The following is a 14,490-nucleotide window of genomic DNA, read 5'->3' as shown; positions in this document are numbered from 1 at the left end:
CTGGTATGAGGACTCTTGCCTTGAGCAAGAAACTGGACTAGTGGACCTCCAAGGTCCCTTCCAGCCATATGATTCGAACACCACCAAACAACATCTACTTATCCCAGGTCTTTGAGAAGAATTCAATACGTCAGGGCTGTCAAACTCCTGGCCCCTGGGCTGGATGCATCAAACGTTGGCCACGCCTATGCCCAGTTTAGCGAAGGGGGAAAAAGTCCCAATATGTCACGTGACACTGCCATGACGACGTGAGTTTGACACCTCTGCAATAGTGGATAAAAATGCAAAATCCAATGTAAATATCTGGCTGAATATGCAACCAACAATTATTATTTTGTTTAGGCATTGCCTGATTCCAAGATACTCTGGAAGATATACATTTAAAAAAAGAATAAAAATAGGATACAATACTTTTTATTGGGGGGAGGGGAGAAAATATAGCCTAGCTCCAGGTCTGAACTGAAGAATTGTTCATAAGATACAGCAGATATCTAGTTCTACCAATGTACTTGCTTTTTCACCTGGTTCTGGTTAGCAACCTTTGAAATTCTAATAAAAGTAACACAGCAGTAAAGTCTGAGTTATATTCATATACCTGATTTAAATCAGGTAGAAAAAAGTATTAGTGGGTATCACCAGAAGCCAAATTACTATTGAAAATATACTGGTCTGATAAGAATAAAAAAAAGCATTTAGAGTGAACAGACCTGAGCAGATCTAGTGTATCTATTTAAAAATACAACAGATCTTCTCTGCTTGCAAAGATAAACCACATCCTTTCTCTGTAGAGGTATTTTCCATTGGCTTTAAATTCCAATATACAGGGGGCCTTTTCTGAGCCAAGAACAATGTCAAGCTTGAAAGAAAACTTTTTTTTTTTTAAAAAAAGCAAAACTAATAAATGTAAAGACTGCAAGTCTTATATTTAATTCGTTTATTTTAAGTGGAAAGATAAAGCCTAATATCAACACCCAGAGATGCATATTTGAAAGTAAATATTATTACTTTCAACAAAGCTTATGCCACAGTTAGTGCATACAATTAAAGTATCTGCGTGGCTTGCAGTCAATGTGCCTGCCGGATTCCTTGCCCCACTTAATTTTGTACTTTTCCAAGAAACAAATCTAGTTAAAATGGGGAGATAACCTGTGGCAAATTTCAATATTATTACTATCCAGAATGCCTTGAGTCACAAATATGACTTTACACCTTTCTTAAGATTATAGAAATGTTGTTTCCCAATGATGTTTGAAAATTTACCCACCTATTGAGAAATAGCATAACTGTAATAAACATCCTTCAGAAAAGTAGGTAGAGAAGGTAGCAGATAACATTCGAATTGGTATTTGTTATTTCACATATGTCAGCCATTTTGTGAATTCAGGCTAGTTCCAGTAGTCTTTTGTTAATATATCCAAAACATGTGTCAAAATTCCAAATGTTGCCACTAATCGCCAAGGGATGAGGAACACTATTATACTGGCCTATTACCTGAAAAGAGTCCTTCCTATGATTCTGTCATCAGAAAACCATACCAGCATAAAGCCTGCTGTTTCCACTGTCAATCTGTATCCTGCTAAAGGAAATGTCCCACCTAACGATGTTGCCCTTATTTATTGTGTACAGGGCATATTAAGGAAATGGTGGATCCCCTGGCTTTGCTTTCCTCTCTCCTCAATAAATGTCACCAACTGGCCGGAAAATATCTACCAATCATTCTCCTTAATCATGAATGGAACTGTAGAAGAAAGCAGAGTTTGACTAGACCTGTTCAGGCATCTTCAAAACTTCCTTAAAGCTTTGAGAAGCTCCAGACAATTGATTTCCAGAATGGAAGAGTAGGCAAAATACAAAAGCAGATGGGTTACTTCAGTGTTTGATTATTTGGTGAGTAAAGAGTTGTATTCCCCTCTGCCACTGCTTCCTCTTTTGGACCTTAAACTGTTATATTTGACTGGGGGGACTGCATGGTGGGCACACACTGGGGCCTGTCATCAGACTATGCTATACCATTTCAGACAAGTTTTAAACATGGGTTTACTACTCTTTTGAAAGAGCACTGCACCTATGTTTTACCATAACTCAACTGACCAACCACATGGGAATGATTCCATAGTGTCATAGTCTTTCTTATTTCCAGGGCTTGTCATTTGTTAGTTGGTGTAATTCCTCTTTTAAAGTCAGTTCTGCAAGTTTGGGATCAGCTCAGGTATCTATTGAGTCAAGGGTAGAAGTTTGAAGGACCCAGACACCCATACTACTGAAACCAGAATGGCCCTGGAAGAGAGGAGGCCTGCCTATATCAGCTATAGCAATGTTTTTTCAAACTTAGCAACTTTACCATATACTGTATGGACTTCAGCTGCCAGAATTCCCAGTCACACAATTACAATGAATACTAAATGATGAGCCTCATAACCTTTATTTTCTAACCAAACTAATGTCTTGCAAGACTAATTGCACTTGATAATTGTTTCACACAATACAAATTCTTTACAGAGATGGCATCTCTTGGAAAGAATATGTGAACATATATTGCACGTGTAACAGAATGTAACACAATCTATCTTGGGAAAGCATATACTGAAAATCACTGAAAATTCTGCAGGGCAACAGCAATTAAGCTTTTTTTTCACATTTCCCTGAATGAAAACCCACCATTTCCCCCAATAAAGCACATCTAGATATTTGATCTAGCTAAATAAGCTTTTCCCTACCCACTTCCTGCTTCTTCAGCCATACAGCAAGGGGAACAAACTGAAGAAGTTTTAACTGCCCTTTTAACATTAAAACTGCTAATTGGGCAGTTATTCACTGGAGGCGGAGGAAAAGAACAAGGTTTTAAGGCACCAGAATGGCTGCAGGGGTCACTTTGAGCAAAAGAGCATATCCCCCATATATTTACTTTGAAAGAAGTCCATTCAATTCAGTTCAGAATAGAGCTGGGAGGGACCTTAAGAGGCCTTCTAGTCCAACCCCCTGCTCAAGCAGAGACCTCATACCATTTCAGACAAGTGGCGGCTGTCCAGTCTCTTCTTAAAAACCTCCAGTGATGATGCACCCACAGCTTCTGAAGGCAAGCTGGTTAATTGTTCTGTTAGCAAGTTTCTCTTTAGTAACAGTGAGAATTGCTTCCAGTCCGAGACTTCAGCTACTGTCACTTCCGAGGGCTTGCAGCCTTATAAGATCTCATCTACTTCCTAAGGCAGGCCCCCATTAAGGATGCTCGCAGGAGGAGCCATCTTCCTGAACGAAGACCCTTTCCTACCGAGACCGTACCGCGTGCGCCCGAGAGGCGGCAACTTTGCACTGATTCAGGCAAGGTGCCGAAATGCAAAACGTCCCAAGCCAAGGTCTCCCAGAAACCGGCCCAGGAAGTAGATGCCTACGAAACAGGCCGGGCTGCTTTTCTAACGAAGCGCGCGCCCGACAGCCGCTCCTAAGCATCTCTCACCTGAGTGCTTCAACGCTGCTCGCTGCCCGGGAGCGATTCCGCTGGCATGCAAATCCCGGATTGTTGGGGCTCGTTGCTTACCAATTCCTCCCTACGGAAACCGCGACAACTTGACGCCCTTCATTAGTTTCAGCACGACCTATTTCGGAAGGGTGAGTTTTGATGAGCGCAGCGTATTATTGCTCCAGCCGGCTGTCACTCAGGAAAACGCCTCCTTTAAGCAATTCCTCATCCAATGAAGAAGAACGGCCGGAGGAGCAATTTGCCAATGGAGAACGAGCGCTCTCAAGCAGAAGCAGAAAGGGAGACCGGGATTAAATCAAGCCGGGAGGATCAGTGGCTTGAAGGTTTTGCTGCGATGGAGGAAAATCCTTTTTTTTTTTTTTTTTTGCTGCAGCACTTAAAAAGCTGGAAGAATTGCGATATTCCCCTTTTGCTGTTCTTAAAACAGTAGCTTGTTATTATGTGTGTACTTTTGAGATTTTGTGTAATTATCTGTCATATTTGCTTTGTTAAACACATATCTGATACTAGGGTACCATTAAATATGACTAATGCAGTGTGCAAATATGGAGTTACTAATATATGTTTATTTATTTTATTTATTTATTTGATTTGCCAATTGTTTACAAGATAATAAGTATAAGTGTATACATAGTTGTGAATACATGAAAAGGGTACATATAAGAAAAATAAAAGAATAAGAGAAACAATAGGACAGGGACGGTAGGCACGTTGGTGTGCTTATGCATGCCCCCTACAGACCTCTTAGGAAAGGGGTGAGGTCAATAGTAGACAATGTTCATTAACAGTCCAAAATTAAAAAAAGTTACATAGTTATTCAGCTTGTGTGATTTTGATTCCAGGCAGCATATATCAATATTATGTTTCAGCCAAATCCTAAACCCTGAAAAAAAATTACACGTTGTTGAAGAAAGTTATCCCTACTCTTTTTCATACCAAATATACTCAGTTACAGCAAAAGTTTTTAACTGATGATAAAATGGATATTTGATTTCAGTTCTTTATCTGCCCTAAAATGAAATATTTTCAGCTGTGCAATTTTTGCTTTTGTTTTTTTCAGGAAAAAAAAATATGGCAGCTTAGAACTTTTTCTATCTTTAACTGATGTTTAAATGTTTGCAAGCTTTGCATGCTATTTACTATCATATGTTAAACATCTGACCCTAGAGGAAACTTAATTACTGTTTCTAGTGATTCTGATTTGTATTGCTGAGTATCTTGGGAGAACATACTGTTGACGTGAATCCAGAATATTTGACTTAACATCTTAACAACTTCATTTGCAGAGCAGGGAATGTCAAGGCAGGAATGAGGATCTGGTGGCAAGTACAGGAGTGTGTTTTGCCTTTGCTATATGTTTACTTTTTAAAAATATGCATAGCTTCTATGCATACATACAGGTAATCCTTGACTTACAAACTATTCAGTGACCATATGAAGTTACAATTGCACTGAAAGGGTGTTATAGCCATTTTGGACACTTATGACCATTGCAGCATTCTCATGGTTACATCAGGGTTGTCAAACTCATGTCATCACGGCGTCGTGATTTATCGGAACTTTTTCCCCCTTTGCTAAACTGGGTGTGGGTGTGGCCAGCGCATTACACATCCAGCACATGGGCCACAATTTTGACAGCCATGATCAAAATTTGGATGTTTGGCAACTGACATGTATTTATGATAGTTGTAGTGTCCCAGGATCATGTGATTTTGCAACTTTCTGACAAGCAAAGTCAATGGAGAAGCCACATTCTCTTAACGGTAACCATGTTACTAATCTTAACAGACATGTTACTAATTTAACAACTGCAGTGATTCACTTAACAACTGTCATAAAATGGACAACATTCAACAACTGTTTTGTTTAGCAACAAAAAATTTGAGCTAAATTATGATCACAAGTCGAGGCATACCTGTAGTTTCTGCTTATATTTCTCTTTTTATTAGAGAGTCAGACTAGAAACCAGGTGATTCAGTTCTAATCCCACTTTAGGCCAGATGAGTGACTTTGGGCCAGTTTCTCTCTCTCAGCCCAACCTGCTTCACAGGTTTATTATTGTGGGGAAAATAGGACAAGGAAGGAATATTAGGTATGTTCACTATCTTGAGTTATTTATAAAAGTACTAAAAGTGGGAAATAAATAGCTACTCAGATTCCAAGTGGCTTGCTTCTGAACTTCTTCACCAATCTATAAAATTCTGCTATATAGTTAGATGAGCATCACAGATTGGACCAAGCTAAAAAAAAAAAAGATCATTTGGCTTTAGCTTAGTCTGCTGTATCAGTTACTATGATCTGTAAACCATGAATTATGGCTTAGTCTATTGTTTAAGATTGTGAATCGAATTGAGAAGTGTTCAAGAAATCGTGGCTAAGCAAAAGATAGTTATTGGTTTGCAATTAACTAAGATTGATATCAAAACCTTGGTCTATGATTATATTAATGTGCCTGCTCATTAAAACCATCTTTAGTGGTATCAGCAAGTTTTCTATTTCTAGGCTTTTATACAGGCCTAAAGACCAATTTATTCTCAGTAATTTTTCTTTTTGTTTAATTAGCTGAGGATTTGATTGTATTGTGTGCTAAATTTCAATGTTATTTGATATGAATGCTTGTATTGGTGGTTTATATTAAGTATAATTGGTTTATTATAATGCTTTTTGGAAGGAACTTTTAAAATATATAGTATTCCCCTCTTACAAAGTCCTATCACATTAAGGACAAAGAGTATTCATTAGCCACGGAACACAGAGCAATTGTTGGAAAAAAGAATAAAAGGAACTTGCAATGAAGTATTTTGGAAGATATTATATGTGGCACATGGGAACACTGAATAGTACACTAGTATGTTACATTTTATTAAGCTGTTGGATGTCAAACTCTTTGTTGAAGCAGTTCTGAGTTCAGGGAAAATGTAGATTATTGGCCTCAGTGAATGGAATGCACATTTCTCTATAATACTTCTAGCAAAAACAGTTGGCATATTACTTCCTTATCTGCTTTTCTATTGTAGTAGATAATCTTTGTAGTAGATAATCTTTGTAGTAGATAATCTTTGAAGTGATACGTTTAAAAGTGGGAATCTATTGCAGCTTTTTAATAAAAAAACATTTCTGATTAATGGTTGGAGAAAATTTTATCATCTAAGTAATAGCTGTACAAGCTAGGAAAATTCAAAGCTTTAAAGAGTTGCAGACATGCCTGTTGCCCTTGAATCTGAAGGTCTGCACAATCCTAATATATACAATAACTCTTTCATATATTTGTTACATTTATGGCCTGCCTGGCCTCAGAGAGCTAAAGTCAGTGTATATTGTCCTTCTTCCTCTTTGTGAAGGATGGATTGAGTTACGATAGTGGCTAGCCTAAAGGTTGAGAGTGGACTCGAATTTGACAGTTCCTGGATATGGTCCAGTATCTTAAGCCAGGGCTTCTCAAATTTTGCAGTGTCATGACCACCTATGATTTGTAAATTAATTGTGTGTCTTCCTTCTCCCCATGAATAAAATTATTTTCTTTGCATTGAATTTGGGCAGGAACAAACACACATAATGTCATGTGAATCATTCAGTTGGAAGAAGCTCAGAAGTCATCTAATCCAACTGTCTGCTTGGTACAAGACAGAACCCTGCAACTTTAGAAAGCTTATTTTCTTTGGAAATAATCATCAAATTTAAAACCATATGGCAAGGATGAGCTTGCTTAGTTTTAATAATTCTTGAATTCTGAGTTTTACTTCCAAGAAAGCCATTTTCACTTCTCATTACTTCTTTATTTTTTATTTATAATTGTTTACTGAGACAGAATAGGAACAGTGATCCAACTGTGATGCACATCCATGAGACTTGAACAGGCAAAGGCAAAAGCTTGTTAAATCATACTCCAAAGTGTACCGTATACCTAGTAACTAGTTTGGCCTTAACCAGTACCCTACACTGGTTATTCATAATCTATTTGCCATATATTCCCCGTAGCACCAACATGCTGAATTTAAGGATTCTCTGTTCCAATATATAAGAGCACTTATATTTTTATAAAATGGCATCGAGACCCTTTTGAGGAGGTTGAAGTATGATAGATAGGGAGGGATGCCTTTCTGAAACCAAGTAGAATTTCCATGAAATAAAACAGAATATGCCTTGGAATAAATATTAAAACATATATTAAAGGAGATAAACTAAGTATAAACTTGAACATGTATAACACCCGCTGGAACCTACATCCAGTTAAGGCTACAGTCTTGTACAGCTTGCAGTAAGTTGTAATGAAATCAGTAGGACCAGATTTGATTTTTATAGAAGAAGCATTCTTTGTGTTTTCTAACTGGTAACTCCTGTTTTTAAATTAAGATTAAAAATAAACCTTTTGATTTCGGCATTGAACCAGTTTTCTCACTAAAAAGCCAGCTGAACACTCTTTGGGGTCACATTTGGAAAAGTTCAATTTAATTACTTTATGGATATTAAAGATCTTGAAAACAATGAGCTTAATTTAACACCTGGTGAGTTTTGCTTTCTTTTGATTTTAAAAAAATTAAACAGTAATTTAAGACTTTAAAATACTGTAATAATTGACAAAAAACAAAAACAATTCAATTAAGTTTTAATAGATGTAGAGACCAGATAAATTCGGAATATTTTGCCATAGTATATAAGTGTATAATTAAGTAACATACTTGTGTGATATGACTCAAACAGAACTAAACGCATATGAAGAACTGAGGCATGGAAGTTGCAAATGGACACTGGAGGGGGAACTAAAGAACCAGGCAGAAAAATGTTAAAATAGCTAAGCTGACTATAATTTTTGCTTACCCTAAAAAAGTTTTCAACTGGACTGTGATATTAATATTTATGATATATAAACTAATATCTCAGAAAGAATACATATTTCAATGGATAAATATTTACAAAATTGATGAAAAAAACTTTTACCTGACAGACATTATAGAGTTTGAAGGCATAGTAAGTAGCATAATTGAGATTGTCAAAATGAGAATACAAAAGACATATCAAAAAAAGGATCTCAACATGGAACAGCTGTGATCATTACCAGTAATTGGTAATTCTGGCCAATGCCTCTTTATGGGATTTACGAAGTACACTACCGAAAGCTTTGAAGACCACTCTTGAACACCAAAAATTGATGAAAGATCAAATCCTGTGATGCTATTAAAATAATGTAAAGGTTAAGATAGAGAAGCATACAAAGAAGGACTATAAGGTTGGACTATTTGATCAGGGATAAATTATTTGTTTGATATTTCTGGTAACTCCTAATGGATTTTTTGCATGGACTGAAAAGAGGATTATTTCTGAAGTGCATATAGATAAAACTAATATTTTATTATATGTTCTATAAAATCTAAAGAAAGAATTGTTTTATATATACTTTTAAGAAGGGCAAAACGTCATATTAGCTTATGCTCCATGTGATGCTGCTTATTATTGTCTTTGTTGCCCCTTTTTCTATTCTTTTTTTTACTTTTTTCTGTTCTATTGAGCAATAGCAATAGCACTTAGATTTACCTACCACTTCACAGTGCTTTAAAGCCCTCTCTAAGTAGTTTCCAGAATCAGCATATTGCCCCCAAGAATTTGGGCCCTCATTTTACCCACCTTGGAAGGATGGAAGGCTGAGTCAACCTTGTGCTTGGTGAGATTTGAACTACCAAACTGAGGCAGCCAGCAATCAGCAGAAGGAGCCTGCAGTACTGCACTCTAATCACTGTGCCACCGTGGCTATTTAGTTTGTATTGGCTTTTACTAGGTTTATTAACAACTTCAATAAAATTATATTAAAACAGAATAATCATTCCTTTCTCTTTCTCTCCCCCCTCCCCACTTATTGTAGCAATAAGGTTATGGTATTAATATCTGAATTGTATTTGAATCTACTTTCCCCAGAAAAAAATTGAGATTTTAGATATTCAAATAAGAAAGAAATACCTAGTCCAGCCTTTCTTAGCCTGTCGCTCTCAGATATTTTGGGGTTCTAATTTTAAGAATTCCTTACCAGCAGGTCAAGCATCTGGCTGGAAACTGTAATTCCAACTTAAAATATTAGGAAGCTGACAAGTTTTCAGATGACAGATCTGTAACTAAGTGGTCTGTTGTTGTTTTCTGCCCCCATAAATGGAATCCTAAGAATGTAACACTAGGGGGTGAAAGCCTTCTGTATAATTGTCTTTTAGTGCAAAATGGGACATCATGAGTATACAATGCCTTCTGTAATTCAAGTTTGAGTTGTGCTGTTTAAAAATAGAATATTACTGCCTGACTGAATTGTCCAGAAATTGTTTGGAAAATGGTGTGTTTTCATCTTAACAGGAGAATTGTTACTAATGGCACCAGAGTATCCCAGCAGACCTTGTAAATGACAGATTATTTAAAACATGGTGTTCTCTCTTTATGGATGTGGGTTTGCTTTCTTGATAGCTTCCTGCTGATACTGCACTTCTGTTCAGATTAATTTATGGGGAGTTGGTGGTACAGAAATTGGATTTGAACAAAGCTGAAGAATTTGGTTGTTTCTTCTCCCCCACCCCTTATGTAATGCTTTGCATTGAACTGTTTTATGATAAAAACCATTTCCTGAAAAATTCAAAGGGCTTAGAAATTATCTTTTATATTAAGAAAGACTTCTGCAGTGTGAAAGTTGATTTGATTGCAGTATGATAGTAATATCTTGGCCTTAGAAACAAGCAAACAAATTGCCAGTTTGCAGGGGGAAATGCTTGCCTCTAAATTCTCATGCTTACCATAGAAGAGGACAAGGTCTCTTCTTTGGGACTTTGCTCCTTTGACAAGGTTTCCTCCTAAAGCTAGGCCATACTATGTTCTCTGTAACTTGCTTTGGATTTGAATTTCATCCATCCTAACAATCATGTTAAGGAAGATGGAAATTGTAATCCAAACTATATGTGTTATTTTAAGCACATTCTTTTGCCTTCCTACTCACACAACTGAATACAATTCTTTGGATCCTTGAAGTACTAGACAAATAGAAAGCAGATTCACATGCTAATTTGTGTCAGTGATGCATAGAATGCATTATTTGGAATACCTTATTTGTATGCTGTTTGGGAAAACAATACCCACCGGGCCACTTTAAAAAGCCAGGGAAAACACAGATCTCAGGTGGCTGAGCTCAGTTCCCAAGGAACATGTTCACTTCCTCAGGCCCAAAAAGTTCAAACAATTTCCAAATGACTGGGCAAGACTCCTCTCCAAGGGTCTCTTCCAGACCTTCAATAAGGCTGGTTCCCACAAGACAGGAAGCAAGCAGTCAGCCATCCTTTACCATCCAGTCCCAGGTAGCAGAAGGAAGTTACCCAGAGAAGACCCCTGAGAAACTCTAGTTTCTGTGCCAGGATCATTCCTGATCCCACAGAACTCTTTCACCCCATTATCAGTGCCCCACATTACCCAGTCCTGGGTAGAGAAGACAACAAAATACAGAGGGTCCCCACTCAAATCTCTTATCCCAGGATTGGGATGCCCATTCTTCTCATGGAATATCCTGATTGTAGGACTCCCTTTCTACCCATGACACAAGAAATATGGGGAAACATGGAAGAGTTGTAATGAACACCTTTCACCTAAAATTTCTTACCAATGAAAGGGTGCATGAGGCCCATCAGAAATCCATGAATAACAACAAATAACAAGAAGGGCTTCAACCATACCTCTCACCTTTACATGGGCAAGATAAAGCCATGAAGAATGGTTCCCAGTTAGAGTCACTATTTCCTACTCAACATCTTTCTGAAGTACAGATTTAGCTCCAGGATATGTAGTTTTCTTGAGGCTCTGCCATACACTAATAGCAAGTATACAAAGCCTCTACTCCTAGAGCAGGGGTGTCAAACTCATGTCATCACGGCAGTGGCATGTGATGTATCAGGACTTTTCCCCCCTTCGCTTAACCAGGCATGGGCATGGCCAGTATGTGACACATCCGGCCCGTGAGTTGAGAGTTTGAGCCATAGCATGGAAAATATTCAAGCAAGAATCACAGCCTCTTACCTAATTGTGAAGGAATTATGCTAATTACTTCCCAACTATCCCAAGAGTTGTCTCTACTAACATATGCCAATGATGATCTGCCCAATGTCAGGGAGATGCTAACTGCCTTTGAGGCTGGATCTTGAGCATGGGCCCTCATAAGCAAGAGATGTATTTCACTAATACTAACACACCAACAACTGCCTAAAATTGATTCCAACAGCAGTTGGAATCACCATCCCACATAACTACAAAAGAACCATTGTAACTGGAATCACTCTGGGAAAGGTATGGATAAAGCTGCCCTTCAAATACCCTGAAATAATTTATTAGCTGAGGCAGAATAGAGAGGCATGTTGACCTCTCTTGATTTTGACAGTGTACTTCTTTTGAGTCAGTATAGCATGTGATGTAAATGCATCACACTGTTTCCTCATGTTCAGCTTGTGATCTACTAAGTTATTTAGATCTTTTCTGCATTTACATCTTTCCAATCTAAACCTTTAATTTTTCCTACTCAATTATAAAAATGTTTCTATATTATTCTTCCTTTTTAAGCTGTAAGCTCTCTAGAGTCAATGGGAATCTAAACTCAATAAAACAGGTAAAATAAAAAGGGAGAGACTAATTAAAAGATACTTAGCATCTACATAATTATATCATGATCATCCAGAGGTTTTTTCCCCCAACTTTAGTATCAACTACTTTATTAGGTACTTTGTCATAGAAGCCATAAAATAAAGAATCTAATGTTCCCGTCATCCCTTCGTCATCTAAAATCCTGGAAAGTTTAAGGAAGCAGGAGAATCCACCTCCAGCAGTAGAACTGTGTTGATACTTAGATTCAGACCCTGTTCTAGTTTAGCTTGGGGAAAAAAGACTTTCTTAATTTATTGTAATGTTTTATATGGCTGTTTTGATTAACAAATGAAGCTTTATTTTATTTCACTGTAGTTCTGCCATTTCAAACAGGGCAGATGAAACCTGCAGACCTGAATTTATTAAATCAGATTAGTTTGCATATTATAGTAAATCAGGACTGACTTAACTATGAGTAGAATGAACAATTGACTGGGAGCATGGAACATGCTGTGTCACAAATCATATAAACTATATGATGGCTTAGAATAGCAATTGTAACCTAAGTGATAGTATTTGTAGTAAGTTATCCAAAACAGGTGAAAATTGGCATATATTTTTTTTGTATACATTTTAATGAAAGTAGAGATGGAGGTTAAAGAAAGTGCTATACTTTCTGGGTCTGCTTTTCCTTCTTGAATGAAATGCCCCCTGCTGTCTGGAGTGGGTTGAATAATGAATCTTCCCATGGCCATGGCCATTGTGCTGCTAAGATTTCCATAGGCAATGTGCAGTAACGGCAGAGGTCCCAAGACTTGGCATTTGAGCTTCGACGAGCAATTACAATAACATCACATTTATGTTGTGTTTTTACAAGGACAAGCATTCACTATGTAAGGGCACACAACTTCAGATGGAAAGATAGAAACAAAACAAACACGTCTAACCAATGGAAATTAATTTGAATTAGGGTCAGCTATTTGCTAGTATAGTACGTATGTAAATCCTCATTCTGACTTTTTGACCACTGAAACTAAAAAGAATCAAGCATCAGGGAGAGGTGTTCACAGCACTGATCAGTGGTTAACTGTTTTTGAATTGTCTCCCTCAGAAAAGCTTGTCCACAATCTCAGAGTAGAGGCAATAAACCGGTTCTAGGTAGTTGTTTAATGTCATCATTCTGGCATACAACCATTTTCTGTAGCGCTAAGTGCTGTCCAGATATATTGATCTTCAATGTGCATCATCTTAACCTGGTTATACCAGTCTTCTCTAATCTGGTGCTGCCTAGGGATGTCAGAAATTCAAATACAATATATCTAGAGAGCACCAGGTTAAGGAAGAGTGATGTAAAGACATCAATGTATAGTCATCATTGCATGAATGTGGAAATTTGCTTATCTAATAAGATATGGGGTCTTCTGTGTTCACTTGTATGAGCTGGATACATTTCATCAGAGAAGCCAGATGAAGAGTGTCTCTCCCTCAAACAATATGGTGAGACATACATACCGAAACCCATACCACATCAGTTGCCACTTAGGCCAATTAAAAACTATGCTAGATGTTGAAGTTCCTGGACATCTGATGACAAGTGAACTCAGACTCAGTCCGGTTGGCTGAGAACCAGGACCGGTAGTTGTGGAACTACTGTAAGAAAATATATAAAGACTGAAAACAAATAAATATCACCAGCATAAGCCCTTTTGGTAATTCTGCATGAATTACTAGAATGAATTAGATGGCCATAACTGCCAAAGTTCATGCCATTTATAGATAGGACAAGACATTACACATTATTGGCAGAACAAGTTGGCTCCCAAAGGGAGAGCAACCTGTGCAGTTACAGTCTGTCTGAACAGGAGGCAGACATCTGCCTTTGCTTCCTTCTTAGGATATTAGACAAGCATGGGTGAGTGGGTGGGGTAGAATGGGGTGTTCCTTGCTGGCTGAATAACTGTTGTTATGCCCGGCAAAACGGTAACCAAAGCAACTGCATTCGGGACTAGGCAACCATCCATTTTGAATTAGCTAATAGAAGCATCTCTTTCTCTGGAAGAAATTAAACATTCTTTAAATGTAACAGATTATTTCATCTTTCTTTCTCCCTTTAATGATAAACTTGTGTCACTTTGAAAAAGTCAGACTAAGAACAGCAATGGTACGAAAGATAGTGGAACAGAACGTTTCTAAGTCTGGCTTTCTTTTGTAGGTGATTAGAAGTTTATTGAAGCTTTGCAGTAATTTTATGTATTTAAAATAACTGGGTTGAGCTTGGATGCTATTTGAGCCTGTTTTAATTAAGGGTTGTGTTAGTGTCCCTGGATTGGTATGTTTTATTGCTTCCTTTCTTACTATGATTAAACAGTGATTAAGAAACCTTTGATAGCTGTCCAGCCATGAGCTTGTAGTATTACAACTGA

General features: G+C 37.5%; 1 protein-coding gene across 10 annotated transcripts in view; it reads right to left on the bottom strand.

The window, feature by feature from the left end:
• The window catches only part of PSEN2 (presenilin 2), a 48,439-nt gene that overhangs the window by 17,100 nt on the left and 16,849 nt on the right, over window positions 1-14,490 (bottom strand). For 3 of the 10 annotated variants that reach the window (XM_026681970.2, XM_087964847.1, XM_087964869.1), the window contains exon 1: window positions 3,455-3,605. The exons of 1 other annotated variant lie outside the window; for it this stretch is intronic. The gene's annotated coding sequence lies outside the window, so the exon portion shown is untranslated. Of the gene's footprint in view, window positions 1-3,002; window positions 3,606-14,490 lie in introns of those variants that run through there. 6 more of the 10 variants (XM_087964830.1, XM_087964857.1, XM_087964873.1 and 3 more) reach the window with 3 other exon arrangements.

Source organism: Notechis scutatus, chromosome 1, assembly GCF_049901735.1.
Source record: "Notechis scutatus isolate UNSWTSFEM ecotype Mainland chromosome 1, rNotScu1.2, whole genome shotgun sequence".
Classification (NCBI taxonomy): Eukaryota; Metazoa; Chordata; class Lepidosauria; order Squamata; family Elapidae; genus Notechis; species Notechis scutatus.
The sequence above is the reverse complement of the archived record's forward strand: the minus strand, read 5'-3'. Positions and strand labels throughout refer to the sequence as shown.